The sequence below is a fragment of the Pristiophorus japonicus genome, chromosome 5, assembly GCF_044704955.1.
Source record: "Pristiophorus japonicus isolate sPriJap1 chromosome 5, sPriJap1.hap1, whole genome shotgun sequence".
In the NCBI taxonomy this organism is placed as follows: Eukaryota; Metazoa; Chordata; class Chondrichthyes; family Pristiophoridae; genus Pristiophorus; species Pristiophorus japonicus.
The window spans coordinates 290,700,805-290,717,355 of NC_091981.1; the positions used below are offsets into that span (position 1 = coordinate 290,700,805).

General features: G+C 43.9%; 1 protein-coding gene across 4 annotated transcripts in view; it reads left to right on the forward strand.

Annotated features, from left to right (window-relative positions):
* The first annotated feature begins 8,466 nt into the window (after window positions 1–8,466).
* Window positions 8,467–16,551, forward strand: part of LOC139264753 (leucine-rich repeat-containing protein 14-like) — a 46,327-nt gene continuing 38,242 nt past the window's right edge. For 2 of the 4 annotated variants that reach the window (XM_070881799.1, XM_070881802.1), the window contains exon 1: window positions 8,467–8,625. The gene's annotated coding sequence lies outside the window, so the exon portion shown is untranslated. Of the gene's footprint in view, window positions 8,626–14,437; window positions 14,561–16,551 lie in introns of all 4 variants that reach the window. The other 2 variants (XM_070881801.1, XM_070881800.1) reach the window with 2 other exon arrangements.

Genomic DNA, 16,551 nt, shown 5'->3' on the forward strand with positions numbered 1-16,551 from the left:
AAAGCCAAGGATTCCATCTGCTTTTTTTAAACAGCTTTCTCAACTTGTCTTGCCATCTTCAAAGATTTGTGTATGTGCCCTTCCCTAATTGCCATTGAGAAGGTGGTGGTGAACTGCCTTCTTGAACTGCTGTTTGGTGAAGGTACTCTCATAGTGCCGTTAGGAAGTATACTTCTTTGTAGCTGTTTGGTACAGCTGAGTGGCTTGCTAGGCCATTTTAGAGGCTAGTTAAGACCGCATTGCTGTAGGTCTGGAGTTACATGTAGGCCAGACAACGTAAGGACGGCAGATTTCCTTCCCTAAAGGACATTGAACCTGGTGGGTTTTCATGGCAATCCAGTAGTTTCATAGTAGCTTTTTATTCGCGATTCATTAAATTAACTGAATTTAAATTCCCCAGCAACTGTACTGGGATTTGAACTCATGTGTCCGGATCAATTATCCAGGCCTCTGATTGAAATGGTAGTTGCAATGGGCCTCCTGTGCTAGTTTTCCAAGGTTAATCCACCCAGATTCATCTCCCAAACATAACTAGTATACTAGCGTACCGCATACTGTACTTCTTTGTATTACATTTCATTTGCCATGTCTCCGCTTGTTTCACCAGTCTGTCTATGTCCTCCTGAAGTCTGTTACTATCCTCCTCATTGTTTACTGCGAACTTTGAAATTATGCCCTGTATACCCAAGGGATCTCAAGCCCACATTTCTGAGAAGCTTTGCTTCGGCCATGGTCTGGAGATATTGAAAGGGTTAAAAGTTGGAAGATATAAGATCGGATTAAAACAGGCTGCTAGACGATACGGTGCCATTTAGCCATTGAAATGTGTAGCTGGTCATTTATCTGTATGTTGGTATTTGAGTGTAACTTGTTACTATGCAAATAATAATCTGACGACATCGTCTGTATGTTTAACAATCTGGTTTGTGTGTAGTAATTCAGAAAGCAGTCAGCCGTGATTTCAGGTCAATGCCATTTGAGCCTACATGATCTGCATGTTAATTGCCTGTATGTTCTATGCAAGAAAACAAGAGTTCAAAGGCTTTTTTTGGTATAAAGATGAGAGTTTGACACACAGACATTAGACGCTATACACTGGAATCTCGGAAGGTGTGTGTGTCACAAGCAGCCATGGAAATTGGAAGAACTGCCTTTGTGAAGCATCTCAGTAACTTTCATACTTAGTTTGTATAATATGAATGTCTAAATAAAAGACCTGATCCTGTATTTACTACAACTGAGTGTGTGTGTGTAATTCGACATTTAAAGCAACAAAGCGAAAAGAGCAAGAAAGCTGTACAACATACCCAAATTCAGGTCACTAAAATATATCATAAAGAGCAGTGGTCCCAATACCAACCCCTGGGGGCTACCACTCTATACTTTCCTCTAGTCTGAAAAAAAACTGTGCTTTCTGTCTCTTAGCCAATTTCATATCCACAAAACCGTCACTACAGTTATTAGAGTCAAAGACATCAGCAACACTTAAAGTACAGTTGGGCTAGTTGGAATGTTAGTGAAATGTGGTTCAATAGGCCAAACAGCCTTTCCTGGTCCTTGACTTTTTACTTCTGTTCTTAATCACAATGCAAACCTCAGGAACAGCATCTCATTTTCCTCCTAGACTCTCTGCATCCCAATGATGTGATCACAAACTTTGGCGACTTCAGGACTTGGATGTTTCCTCCAGAATCTTCGATATTACTTTCCACTTTGCTGCTTTCCCTTCTGTTAGAGAAGCAGGTTCCTATTTATAATTTGCTGCCCAAATCAATAGGGTTCTTATACATTAAATATCAAGTATCATAAATTTATTAAGTACACAATACCTGTAATAGTACTTAAACATAAACTTAAAAGATAATGCAACCAGACCTAATGATGGTTGGTTGGGGACTCAAACGGCTAATAGTTCTCAGCTCAGTATCTTAGGCCTTAGCAAATTCAAAGACTCATTACAAACACCCAATTGTTATACATTTCCTCTTACTCCTTCCATGTGACTATTCTGCATTACATAATTATATAAAACTTAAAATACAACTCTAGATAAAGTGTATTTATTTGACTTGTCACTTAACAATAATTTTAGTTTGTAAGGTTCGAAAGTCCACGGCCGCATTTTATTGAAACACCCTAAGGACAAGAAAACTAACATGGGATCGTTCTATTCATTTTAAATGAACATTTTTTTGGCCACCAAACCCACAGACCAGGCAGGCTGGGAAACGTGTGGGCGGATACAGACATTGTGGAGTCTGGCTCACAAGCGAGACAGAGGCACTGGCCAATGGGGGAAAAGTGCATTCTGGCAGGCCAATCAGGGGTCGGGTTGGGCCTGAAACGGGGAAATCCTCAACCAATAGGGACTGCCTGGCCCAGTTTGGAAAATATGACTCAAATTAGATTAATCTAATTTGGATCATCATCTACCTAATTAATATAGACAGTGGACAATAGCCCTGAGATCACTGCAGTAATGGCCCATCAAAGGGGAGGCCCAAACCAATAGACTCCCAGGACTGTAACAAAGGACCAGCAGACGTTGAGGCACCAATGTGCACTGAAACAATACCCCTGTCCTCACACCTACCTGTACCTGTGACATCTTCTGATTAAATATTCAAAGCTATCTCCCCGCCCAAACTTACACAATGGACCACCAACTGAGTTTGAGGGCGTAAAGGCCAGAACTAAATTGGTTATAGGACCCACAGAACCACCGGGGGGGTAGAAGCAGCAGGGTATGGAGGCAGTTGGGGAGCTTGCAGCTTGCAGCTTGTATCCAGGGAGAGCTCTCTCTCCCTCTCGCTCTCGCTCCACCAGAGGAAGAAGCAGCAGTTCCGCAGACGAAGCCACCGAGACTGAAAACCAGCAGGCAGTGGCAGTGACTTCCCACAGCTGAGCTGAGCAAGGAAACCAACCAGAGGTTGGTGGAGCCAACCGAAAGGCAAAGAGAAGAAACCCGAAACGACCGACAACGTAAAACCCACCCCAGAGGGACCCCGAGCTGAAATAAGTGCCCCCAGAACCCCGGAGTTGATAGGATTGTGAATATAGCCCAAACCCCCTCACAGACTCAATTTAGGATAGGAATTGGTAAGAAGGGTGGAAGTGGGAGGTGTGGTTGTGTGTGAGTGGAATGTTTTAACCTCTTATTTTCCCCTTCCCTGTTGCGAGATTTTTCGTGTTGTTGAGTGAGATTGTGCCATTACTGTTATTTATGACCTCTTCCTATGTCCTCTAACTTGGTGTTTACTATTCTAAATAAACAACATTAGCCGTTTTGTACTCTTACCCACTGTGTCTGGTGCCTCATTACTCACCCATCCTCAGAAATTGCACGTACAGAACCCCAGGGGAGTGTGGATTCGAACCCACACCCCAAGCTCCCCTTACAAGTTTTAACGAGTTCTTTTTCCGTAGACTGGTATGACTCCCTTACTTAGTTTTCTTATCGTTAGCTTTACTCTTGTTACATTTAATTGCTATTCTGCCAAGTGAAATTTATCAATTATAAGCCTGTCTTTGATTAAATATCATTCCATACAAATCTCCTGCTTCTACAGAAACCCCAGTTAAATAGGATGTTGTATACCCAGACACTTTACTGGTACAAAATTAACTTTTTCCTGATTAAAGTTATTTGAGATTCTGTATATGAGTCAGTATGTATCGGTATGTCTTTTAAATCTACTGAAGTGACTGATCAATGCTTTAAGGTCAGTGCTGGCTCAATAGCCCAATGGGACTTTAAATTGACTTAAACTTCTCTGCTTAACAGGCAAAGGATAAAGGTAACTATTACAACAATATGATGAGAAATTAATAGCAGTATAACATTAGCAGACTTAAGGACAGGCTGATTAACCCTTTCCTTACTGAAGTGGAGACAAGCCTGCCTTACTAGGAATAAATTGGTTGAGATCACTGAAGCTGGATTGGAGTGAGATTTGCTGTGCGGAAGCAAGATTTGCATCAATGGATGATGTTATCAAGAAATATCCGAAGGTGTTCTGCGAAATGGGCAGTCCGATCCAAGGCTTCAAGGCAAGTGTCAGGGTACAGAAGGACACTAAAGCGGTTTACTGCAAGCCACGTTCCATACCATATGCACTCAAGGAGAAAGCTGAGCAAGAACTCAAAAGACTAGAGACTGAGAAAATTATTTGTAAGGTAGATCGATGTAATTGGGCTATACCCATGGTTGTTGTACCTAAGTCCGATGGTAAGGTAAGATTGTGTGGTGATTATAAAGTAAACCAGGTTCTAGAGGGTAATGTCCCCGATACATTGCTGAATATAGAAGATTTGTTCACAACACTTGACAGGTGATCAGATTTTCTCAAAACTGCATCTTACGAATGCTTACTTACAGCTTGAACTAAATGAGGAGTCCAAGTCATGCTTGACTATAAATATTCATCTAGGCCTATATCAGTTTAATAGGCTACCGTTTGGAGTGTCTTCTGCCCCTGCCATATTCCAAGGGGTGATGAACCAGTTTTTGCAAGGTATTGAAGGGGTAGTATGTTATTTGGATGACATACTAATTTCAGCACCAAATAGGCAAATTCATAATAACATATTGAATGAAGTCTTCAAACGGCTAGAGAAGCACAGAGTACGAGTGTCTGCTCATAAGTGTGAGTTATTTCAAAACTCAGTGGAGTACTTAGGGTACAGAGTAGATAAAGATGGTTTATATCCAACCATGGGAAAACTGGATGCAATCAGAAATGCACCCACTCTCAGGAATGGCACTGAACTTCATTCATTCTTGGGTCTTTTGAACTATTATGGGAAGTTCCTACCAAATTTGGCTACAGTATTACATCCACTGAAAAAACTCTTGAAAAAACAGGTCCATTGGAAGTGGTCAAAAGAATGCGATACAGCATTCAAGGAGTGTAAAAGCAAATTGGTAGAGAGCACCATGTTAGTTCACTATGACGTATCTAAGGAGATTAAGCTAGCATGAGATGCCTCTCTGTATGGAGTTGGGGCAGTAATCTCTCATGTATCACGTAGTGGGGAGGAGAGACCAATTGCTTTTGCTTCACGCACTCTCAGTGCCACTGAGAGTAATTATGCGTAAATCGAAAGGGAAGCTTTGGCATTAATTTTTAGGGTCAAGAAGTTTCACAAATACTTGTATGGTCTTAAGTTTACCATCATTACGGACCGTAAGCCCCTAACAGCAATCCTCCATCCAAAGTCCCCAGTTCCAACATTAACTGCAGCCAGAATGTAGGGATGGGCTTTGTTTTTGTCAGCATATGCATATGATATTGAATACAGATGATCAGCTGATCACAGTAATGCTGATGCAATGTCTAGATTGCCTTCCCCCATCATAAGTTACACCGGATAGGGAAGAAGTGTTCTATTTTTCATACATTGATGAACTGCCAGTCACAGTTGAAGAGATTGGTTGAGCAACCAAACGTGACCCAGTGATGTCAAAGGTGTATGATTATATTGCAAATGGATGGCCAAACCAGGTAACAGACAAAGATATTCATCCATTCTTCATTCGTAGGAATGAATTATCAGTCGATAAAGATTGTATCATGTGGGGTGCAAGAGTGGTTATACCAAATAAATTCAGGTCCAAATTATTAGCAGACCTCCATGACCAGCACCTGGGAATGTGCTTGACCAAGAGCTTTGCACGCAGTTATTTATGGTGGCCAGGTCTTGATAAAGATATAGAGTACATCGTGAATCAATGTACGACATGTCAATCGGTAAGCAAGCAACCACCATCAGTACCATTACAGCCATGGAAATGGCCTCCCAGGGTGTGGCAAAGGCTACGTGTTGATTTTGCTGAGTTAGGAGGACAAGAATTGTTCATTATGATTGATAGCCATTCGAAGTGGGTTGAGGTGTTTCCAATGTGAAAAATAACAAGTAAAACATTGGACATTTTGCGAAGTTTATTTTCTTCATTTGGCCTCCCAGAAGAAATTGTTTCGGATAATGGACCACAATTTCGTTCCAAAGAATTTGCACAGTTCACGAACAAAAATGGGGTGAAACATACCAAGGTTCCACTACCACCCTGCTTCGAATGGTGCAGCAGAGTGCACTGTACAAATTGTAAAACGTGCCCTCATAAAACAAATGTTAGATCCAAATCCAAAGAAACGACAGTTGTCATTGGATCACAAATTGGCTAATTTTTTGATTACGTATCGTAATACTCCTCACACAACTACTGGTCAAACACCAGCAGAGTTGTTTCTCAAATGACAGCCACAAACCAGATTCTCGTTGTTAAAACCAAATTTGGCACAGTCCGTAGAAGAGACACAATTAAGACAGAAAGAGAATCATGATAGAGGTAGAGTAAAAGAGACAAGTGCGAAATTAAATCAGAAGAATCCTCACCATAAATGGGTAAAGTGGTTACTAGGAAGAGTGGTAAAGATATGTGGTCCTCGCACATATTTGGTCAAAATGTTTGATAATGGACGGGTTAGGTTTGTTCATATTGATCATATTTTACCTACAGACATAGAAGGAGTTGAAGGTGGGAATGATTCAATTATTTCTCACTCATCAGATAGTTTTGATATACCAGTAGCAAATCCTACATCTAGTGTACTGGAAACAAATCCAAGAGAAAATCAGAATGTAAGTCTGAGTCCGAGTCAGGAAAATAAACAGCCTGAAGTTAGAGTGAGTTCAAATGAAAATCAAGGAAATTACTTGGAGGAAAATGTTCCTCAGGAGGAGCCTCGAATGAGTTTAAATTCGACACCATGTTTGGAAGGTTCTGTTCGAGAGCGAAGGTATCCTCTTCGAAACAGAAAACAAGTGGTTGAGTTAAATTTATAAATATGGAAGAATAAGTCTATAATCCTGTGTAAACATGCAAGTTATGTATGATGTTGTTATAATAACTTCTTCATTAAGGAGGGAGAAGTGTAATGTCTGTAAGCTTGTAATATTTGTAGCTCCACACTGTGGATGTGGACGTATTGTGTACTGCAACTACAGAGTTAATAATAAAAAGAAGCAGGAGGTTCCAGAGACTTCCGAGAGCTGTCTGCCATGTTAGAAAGCTGTGTTGTGTGCTGTGCTCTGTGAATTTATCACAGTCGTAACCACCTGCAGCTCCCAGCAGTAGTCTGGAGCTAATATAAAAGCAGAAAATGCTGGATCTACTCAGCAGGTCAGGCAGCATCTGTGGAGAGAGAAACAGAGTTAACGTTTCGGGTCGACGAACCTTCGCCATTCTGAAACATTAACTCTGTTTCTCTCTCCACAGATGCTGCCTGACCTGCTGAGTATTTCCAACATTTTCTGTTTTTAATTTTAAGATTCCAACATCCACAGTATTTTGCTTTTGTAATAGTCCGGGAAGGTGCCGAACACCTCAAGTCTCTACGCCAGGAGCAAGCGGAAGCCAAGTGCAAACAGCAGACGGTATGCACGACAACCCAAGCACCCCACCCTTCAACAACCATCTGCCCCACCTATGACAGACTGTAGGTCCCGCACTGGACTGAAGTTTACAGCACGGAAGGAGGCCATTTAGGCCCATCGCGTCCATGCCGGCCAACAAAAGGCTATCCTGCCTAATCCAACTTTCCAGCTCTAGGTCTGTAACCCTGCAGGTACATCCAAGTACTTTTTAAATGTGCTGAGGATTTCAGCTTCTACCACCCTTTCAGGCAGTGAGTTTCAGACCCTCACAACCCTCTGCGTGAAGACATTTCCCCTCAAATCCTCTCTAAACCTTCTACCAATTACTTTAAATTTATGCCCCATGGTTGTTGACTCCTCTGCTAAGGGAAATAGGCCCTTTTCCTTCCACTATATCTTCAGTCACCTGTGAACTCATATTAGTGTGGAAGCAAGTCATCCTCGACTCCGAAGGACTGCCGAAGAGAAGAGAGTCTGGAGCTGCAGTTCCCATCAGTGCCTGTAGTTCCTACCCTGGAGCTGCAGTTCCCACCAGTGCCTGTAGTTCCCATCCTGGAGCTGCAGTTCCCACCAGTGCCTGTAGTTCCCACCCTGGAGCTTGCAGTTCCCACCAGTGCCTGTAGTTCCCATCCTGGAGCTGCAGTTCCCACCAGTGCCTGTAGTTCCCACCCTGGAGCTTGCAGTTCCCACCAGTGCCTGTAGTTCCCACCCTGGAGCTGCAGTTCCCATCATTGCCTGTAGTTCCCATCCTGGAGCTGCAGTTCCCACCAGTGCCTGTAGTTCCCACCCTGGAGCTGCAGTTCCCATCATTGCCTGTAGTTCCCATCCTGGAGCTGCAGTTCCCATCATTGCCTGTAGTTCCCACCCTGGAGCTGCAGTTCCAATCATTGCCTGCAATTGGCGCAGCGTTGGAGCGGAGCGGCGATCCTCCTGCCGCTGGGGGCGCTGTGTGCGGCGCTCAGTGCTTCCCACCTCCCTCCCCGCGCGCAGGCGCTCTCCGCTCCCGGAGCGCCCGCCCTGGCGACGAGCCGTGACGCCACAATCCGGAGAGCAGGCCGGGAAGGCGATGCTGGGCGGCGCCTCTCCCGAGGGGACATGGCAACGGGCCGTATCCATGGAGTCTCGGCGCTGAGGGAGCAGCTGACCCGCCCGACTCAGAGTCTCAACCGCGGCCGAAGAGCAGGCAAGGTGCGGCCTCAGAGAGAGGGAGGAGGGGAGAGTGTGAGGGGCAGGGGCCCCGGACTCAACCTGAGGGAGAGGGGGCCCGGACTCAACCTGAGGAAGAGGCCTGGGTCTGGGGGAGAGGCCTGGGTCTGAGGGAGGGGTGAGGTGAGAGGCCACCGCCCTTGACACCGGCCAGCAGGGAGCCCGGCTGCTGCTGCTCCCACAGATGCGGCCTCAGTGTCAGCCCAGCTCTGTGAGAACTGCTCACCAATCCACATCTGATACTGAAAAGAAAGAGGTGCATTTCTATAGCGCCTTTCACCACCACAGGACGTCTCAAAGCGCTCTACAGCAGTACTTTTGCACTGTTGTAATGTGGGAATTACTCAAAACACACAGAACTGGCACCTAAAATGTAATTTTTTGGGGCATCTAAAGTTGCAGTGGGTTTTATTTACACATTTTTTGGGGGGCAGACAAAACATTAAATAATTCTGAAACCCAACTGCTCACGTCCCCCCCTCCCTGCACTTCGCAACCCATTTAACCCCCACATCAACTTGAACTCAGTTGCCCGTGTCCTAACTCTCATCAAGTCCCTTTCACCTGTGCTCGCTGACCTCCATTGGTTTTCGGTTAAGCAACACCTCGATTTTTAAGATTCTCATCCGTGTTTCCAAACCCCTCCATGGCCTCGCCCCCTCCCTATCTATGTAACCACCTCCAGCCCGACAACATACATAAGAATTAGGAGCAGGAGTAGGCCATTCAATAAGATCATGGCTGATCTTCAACCGCAACTCCACTTTCCCAACTGATCTCCATAATCCCTTGGTTTCCCAAAGAATACAACAATCTATCTACCCTCCTCAATCTCTGCTCTCCTCCAATTCTGGCCTCATGTGCATTTCCAATTTTCATCAAAGAAAGAAAGACTTTTATTTATATGTCCCAAAGCGCTTTACAGCCAATGAAGTACTATTGTAACGTAGGAAATGCGGCAGCCAATTTGTACACAGCACGGTCCCACAAACAGCAATGCAATTATGAGCAGATAATCTGTTTTAATGTTGAATGAGGAATAAATTAGTCAGAACACCAGAGAGAACGCCTCTGCTCTTTGAAATAGAGCAATGGGATCTTTTATACCCACGGTTTAACATTGCATCTGAACCCTCAGACAGTGTACCTCTCCCTCAGTTCTGCACTGTGGGGTGTCAGCCCAGATTTTGTGCTCAAGTCTCTGGAGTGGGACTTGAACCCACAATCTTCTAACTAAAATAAGAGAGCTGCTCACTGAGGACAAACAGCAAACCTTTTGGTATCTACTGCAGTGTCTGGGAAATGGAGTCAGGCTTCAAGTGGCCACGCTCTCACAGACCCGGAGCGGTTTATTTTGGACAAGGTTTGGTGACTGAATTCCAATTAGGCTCATTTACCGCCTTAAAAATTAACAGCACAGTTCATCCAGCTTATTGTATCAGTGTCGGTTCTTTGCCAGAGCAAACTAATCCCATTGCCTTGCTCTGTATCTACTTCAAGTAGTCATCCAATTTGCCCTTAGAAGAAGCAGTGGAGCCTGTGGCAAAGCACATAATATATACAGAGCTGGTCTATACATGACTGGTCTCCCTCCAAGTGTCTGTTATTTAGCTGTGAACTTGGACAGGGCTTTATTTATTAGATTTGTTGAGTTATGTGGACAACATTGGAAAGGAAGCATTTATTGCCCATTCCTAGTTGCCCTGATTGTAGGTCCCCTACCTGAACTATATAAGTGAACCAGTTGGGCTTTTAAAATAATCTGCCCTTTTTGTTCTCCAACATGCTATGGTGGGATTTGAATTTCCGATCTCTATGCTAAATCAGTCAATTACCCCATGCACAATATACACCTACATGCAAGTCTATATGTGCTTCCAGGATCATAAAATCATAGAAGTTTACAGCATGGAAGGAGGCCATTTCGGCCCATCGTGTCCATGCCGGCCATCAAGAGGCTATCCCACTTCCCAGCTCTAGGTCCATAGCCCTGTAGGTTACGGCACTTCAGGTGCATATCCAAGTACTTTTTAAATATGGTGAGGGTTTATGCCTCTACCACCCTTTTAGGCAGTGAGTTCCAGACCCCCACAACCCTCAGCATGAAAAAATTTCCCCTCATATCCCCTCTAAACCTTCTACCAATTACTTTAAATTTATGCCCCATGGTTGTTGACTCCTCTGCTAAGGGAACTAGGCTCTTTCTATCCACTATATCTAGGCACCTCATAATTTTATACACCTCAATGAGGTCTCCCCTCAGCCTTCTCTGTTCCAATGAAAACAAATCCAGCCTAACCAATCTGCCCTCATCGCTTCTCCACTCCCGGCAACATCTTTGTAAATCTCCTGTTACCCTCTCCAGTGCAATCATGTAATGCGGTGACCAGAACTGCACGCAATACTCCAGCTGTGACCTAACTAGAGTTTTATACAGTTCAAGCATAACCCCCCTGCTCTTATATTCTATGCCTCGGCTAATAAAGGCAAGCATTCCGTATGCCGCCTTAACCACCTTATCTACCTGGCCTACTTTCAGGGATCTGTGGACATGCACTCCAAGGTCCCTTTGTTCCTCTACACTTCTCAATGTCCTACCATTTAATGTGTATTCCCTTTCCTTGTTAGCCTTCCCAAAATGCATTACCTCACACTTCTCTGGATTAAATTCCATTTGCCACTGTTCTGCCCACCTGACCAGTTGATTGATATCTTCCTGCAGTCCGCAGCTTTCTTCTTCGTTATCATCTGCAAACTTCTTAATCATACCCCCTATATTCAAGTCTAGATCATTGACGTGTATACCAAAAAGCAAGGGACCTAGTACCGAGCCCTGTGGAACCCCCCTGGAAACATCCTTCCAGTCCCATCAATCATTCCCCTTTGCTCCCTGCCTCTGAGTCAATTTTGGATCCAATTTGCCACTTTGTCCTGGATCCCATGGACTTTTACTTTTGTGACCAGTCTGCCATGTGGGACCTTATCAAAAGCTTTGCTAAAATCCATATATACTACGTCATATGCTTTGCCTTCATCGACCCTCCTGCCAAATTGATCCCCCATTCACGTGAGGTCGACATATGCACTGTGGCTGGATAGTGATCAATGGAAATAGTGAATTTTTTTTTCCTCTCCCTTCTTTAACTTGGCTGAGTTTTCTAACTCAGCATAGACCTGGAATTGCACCTGGGAACTTTCTGCTCTATATGGGTCAGCTGTTTACTGATTTTTCCAGCTGGACTGTCAGGGTAGCTGAAAACAAAGTTTTAAATTGAAAGAATTCTCATATAATGCACACTGGGCTCTTTATCTAATGTATATGTATCACGCGCTATCTAGTGCATATCACTGTTTGGGGGAAGTACAAAGAAACAAACTGTAACAAAAAATACCACAGCCACAATGTCTGACATTGCCTTTTGTCCATACAGGCTTCTATACCTCCCCCAAAAAGCTGTTGGTGCTAGGAATCAATTGAAAATTTCAAAACCGAGATTGATAGATTTTTAGGTGAGAGTATTATGGGATATGGAGTTAAGAGACAGATCAGCCGTCATCTAATTGAATGGTGCAACAGGCTTGAGGATCTCCTGTTCCTAATGTCAGCTGTGGCTCAGTGGGTAGCACACGCACCACTGAGTCAGGGTGTGGGTTCAAGTCCCACTCCAGGGACTTGAGCACATAAATCTAGGCTGACACTCCAGTGCAGTGATGAGGGAGCGCTGCACTGTCGGAGGTGCCGTCTTTCAGATGAGACGTTAAACCGAGGCCCCGTCTCAGGTGGATGTAAAAGATCCCATGGCACTATTTCGAAGAGCAGGGGAGTTATCCCCAGTGTCCTGGCCAATATTTATCCCTCAATCAACATAACAAAAACAGATTATCTGGTCATTATCACATTGCTGTTTGTGGGAGTTTGCTGTGTGCAAATTGGCTGCCACATTTCCTACATTACAACAGTGTCCACACTCCAAAAGTACTTCATTGGCTGTTACACACTTTGAGAAGGCACAATATAACTTCAAGTCTTTCTTTCTAATGGAGACGCACCTACACTTTAGCAGAAGAATACATTCACCAGGAATTTCCTTGGGATTTCTGCTTTGCCGATGTACATTAACTGAAAACCCATTTGGCACAGTACAGAGGCTGAGTGGAGAAGTCCTAAGGAAATTCCTGGTGATTGTGTTTTACATGGTTCCTGACCTTTGAAATCAGCGCAGCACTCATTGTTGGCAGAGCTACAGGAGATTTGCTACATATTGTATCTAAGATGCTAGTAGATCGAACTACAGTGTGAGGGATGTATGTCTTGTAACAATGCATTCTGAAAGCCATTCATTTGCAGTGACTGAATAATGCAAGTTCTCTTGCTACATGATTTTCTGGGATATGCATTGGTGTTTTGTCGATCTGTTATAATATCGTTCATGAGCAGTTGGAGGATTACATAAAATGTTGACATTGTCCCCTGCTTCAATCACCAGTGCATTCCACAGTGTAAGATTTCTGAATCTCTCTGGGCTTATATTTGACAGAGAGACGATTCATTCAAAACAATTGGAATAATTTATTAAAAACATACACACCACATTAGCAGCAGTGATCAGTTATCTTAAAAAGACTCACACATGCACATTACAGTTGTCAATTATGTTATAACAGAGCTACAATGAGGTTATAATAACGAGTGATATACGTTATGTCCCTTTTGCCGCTGGTTTGGACACGGCATGCTGATTTGGCTGGTCTTCAACAGGAGGTCTTTCGCCTTGTGTCCAGCAGGGCGAGAAGCGAGGGGAGAAAAGTTCCTGGCTTGTGTTTTTTATATTCCTCAAGGCCATTGTCCTCAGAAAGCCTCCTGATTGGACTTTGGTTCCAGGGCAGCTCCTTATTGGCTCTCCTCACTCATGTGGCTGGCTGGTCTGGCTCAGCCATCTCTGATTAGTTTAAATGGCTTTCCAATACACGAAAGTCATGCGGCAGCTCTCGGGGCTTTCATTTTGTTTCTTACAAAATTTAGCCCATGCTGGCAATCTGTGGGCTTCCATTTTATCCGTACACAAACAGGCCTTTCCGTGTAATCTATACTTTTAACATTTATACATACACAGAATCAATTAATAAACACTTTTATTCTTACAACAGCCTTACAATCCTCAAAATCTGGGTTTCAGGTTCACAAGATGTTAAAAGCAGCACTTCAAGTGGATCAGGTCATTTAAAAAAAATGTTAATGGAATACTGAGTTGTCTGACCGGAGGAAAGAATGCAAGAGTTGAGATGTAATGGTGAATCTATCCAAAACCATAGTATGACCACAATTGGAGTAATGTGTGCAGTTTTAAGCTTCACTCTATATAAAGGATGTTGAGGAAATAGGGAGGTTACAGCACATTCTCCCTGGTGTGAAGAAATACCAATATAAAGAAGAAAGACAAAAAACGACATTTCATTAGAACAGAGGAGATTAAGGGAGGAGTTAACTGAGGTGTGTAAAATTTTGGAAGAATGGGACAGAGTAGATAGAAAGGGATTGTTTCAAATGTAAGACATTTAGGATAGAGAGCAGGGGCAACGTTCTTGTCCAGTTATGAGGCTATTAAATACACTACCAGAGTCCATGATTGAAACAGAGACCATGTAACATCTAGGAATAGGTCAGATAGGTGGTTTACGGAACTAAAGCGATATGGGAACAGGCGGGGTTGTACAGATAAACTGTAACAAGGACTAGTTGTGACAAAAGGCTGTTTCTCTGTTGTAATTCTTACGTAATTCTTCGCTTTCATAGAATGGTTACTGCAGAGAAGGAGGCCATTCGGCCCGTCGAGCCTGTGCCGGGTCTCTGCAAGAGCACTTCAGCTAGTCCTACGTCCCGCCCTTTCCCGTAGCCCTGCAAATCTTTTTCCTTCAGGTACTTATCCAGTTCCCCTTTAAAAGCCACGATTGAATCTGCCTCCACCATCCTGTCAGACAGTGCATTCCAGATCCTAACCACTCGCTGCGTAAAAATGTTTTTCCCCATGTCGCCTTTGGTTCTTCTGCCAATTTATAATGGGAAACAAAGAAATGGCAGACCAGTTGAACAAATACTTTGGTTCGGTCTTCACGAAGGAAGACACAAATAACCTTCTGGAAATACTAGGGGACCGAGGGCCTAGTGAGAAGGAGGAACTGAAGGAAATCCTTATTGAGCGTGAAATTGTGTTAGGGAAATTGATGGGACTGAAGGCCGATAAATCCCCGGGGCTTGATAGTCTGCATCCCAGAGTACTTAAGGAAGTGGCCCTCGAAATAGTGGATGCATTGGTGATCATTTTCCAACAGTTTATCGACTCTGGATCAGTTCCTATGGACTGGAGGGTAGCTAATGTAACCCCATTTTTTAAAAAAGGAGGGAGAGAGAAAACGGGTAATTATAGACCGGTTAGCCTGACATCAGTAGTGGGGAAAATGTTGGAATCAATTATTAAAGATGAAATAGCAGCGCATTTGGAAAGCAGTGACAGGATCGGTCCAAGTCAGCATGGATTTATGAAAGGGAAATCATGCTTGATCAATCTTCTCGGATTTTTTGAGGATGTAACTAGTAGAGTGGACAAGGGAGAACCAGTGGATGTGGTGTATTTGGATTTTCAAAAGGCCTTTGACAAGGTCCCACACAAGAAATTAGTGTGCAAAATTAAAGCACATGATATTTGGGGTAATGTATTGACGTGAATAGAGAACTGGTTGGCAGACAGGAAGCAGAGAGTTGGGATAAACGGGTCCTTTTCAGAATGGCAGGCAGAGACTAGTGGGGTGCCGCACAGTTCAGTGCTAGGACCCCAGCTATTAACAATATACATCAATGATTTAGATGAAGGAATTGAGTGTAATATCTCCAAGTTTGCAGATGACACTAAGCTGGGTGGTGGTGTGAGCTGATCGGGGGATGCTAAGAGGCTGCAGGGTGACTTGAACAGGTTAGGTGAGTGGGCAAATGCATGACAGATGCAGTATAATGTGGATAAATGTGAGGTTATCCACTTTGGTGGCAAAAACAGGAAGGCAGAATATTATCTGAATGGCGACAGATTAGTAAAAGGGGAGTTGCAACGAGACCTGGGTGTCATGGTACATCAGTCATTGAAAGTTGGCATGCAGGTACAGCAGGCGGTGAAGAAGGCAAATGGCATGTTGCCCTTCATAGCTAGGGGATTTGAGTATAGGAGCAGGGAGGTCTTACTGCAGTTGTACAGTGTCTTGGTGAGGCCTCACCTGGAATATTGTGTTCAGTTTTGGTCTCCTAATCTGAGGGAGGACGTTCTTGCTATTGAGAGAGTGCAACGAAGGTTCACCAGACTGATTCCCAGGAAGGCAGGACTGACATATGAGGAGAGACTGAATCGACTGGGCCTATATTCACTGGAGTTAAGAAGAATGAGAGGGGATCGCATAGAAACATATAAAATTCTGACGGGATTGGACACATTAGAGGCAGGAAGAATGTTCCCGATACTGGGGAAGCCCAGAACCAGGGGTCACAGTCTAAGGATAAGGGATAAGCCATTTAGGACTGAGATGAGGAGAAACTTCTTCACTCAGAGAGTTGTTAACCTGTGGAATTCTCTACCGCAGAAAGTCGTTGAGGCCAGTTCGTTAGATATATTCAAGAGGGAGTTAGATATGGCCCTTACGGCTAAAGGGATCAAGGGGTATGGAGAGAAAGCAGGAAAGGGGCACTGAGGTGAATGATCAACCATGATCTTATTGAATGGTGGTGCAAGCTCAAAGGGCCGAATGGCCTACTCCTGCACCTATATCCTATGTTTCTATTTCCACTCATAGGGGAAACTAAAACTAGGGGACATTGTCTCAGACTAAGGGGCCGCCCATTTAAAACTAAGAGGAGGAGGAATGTCT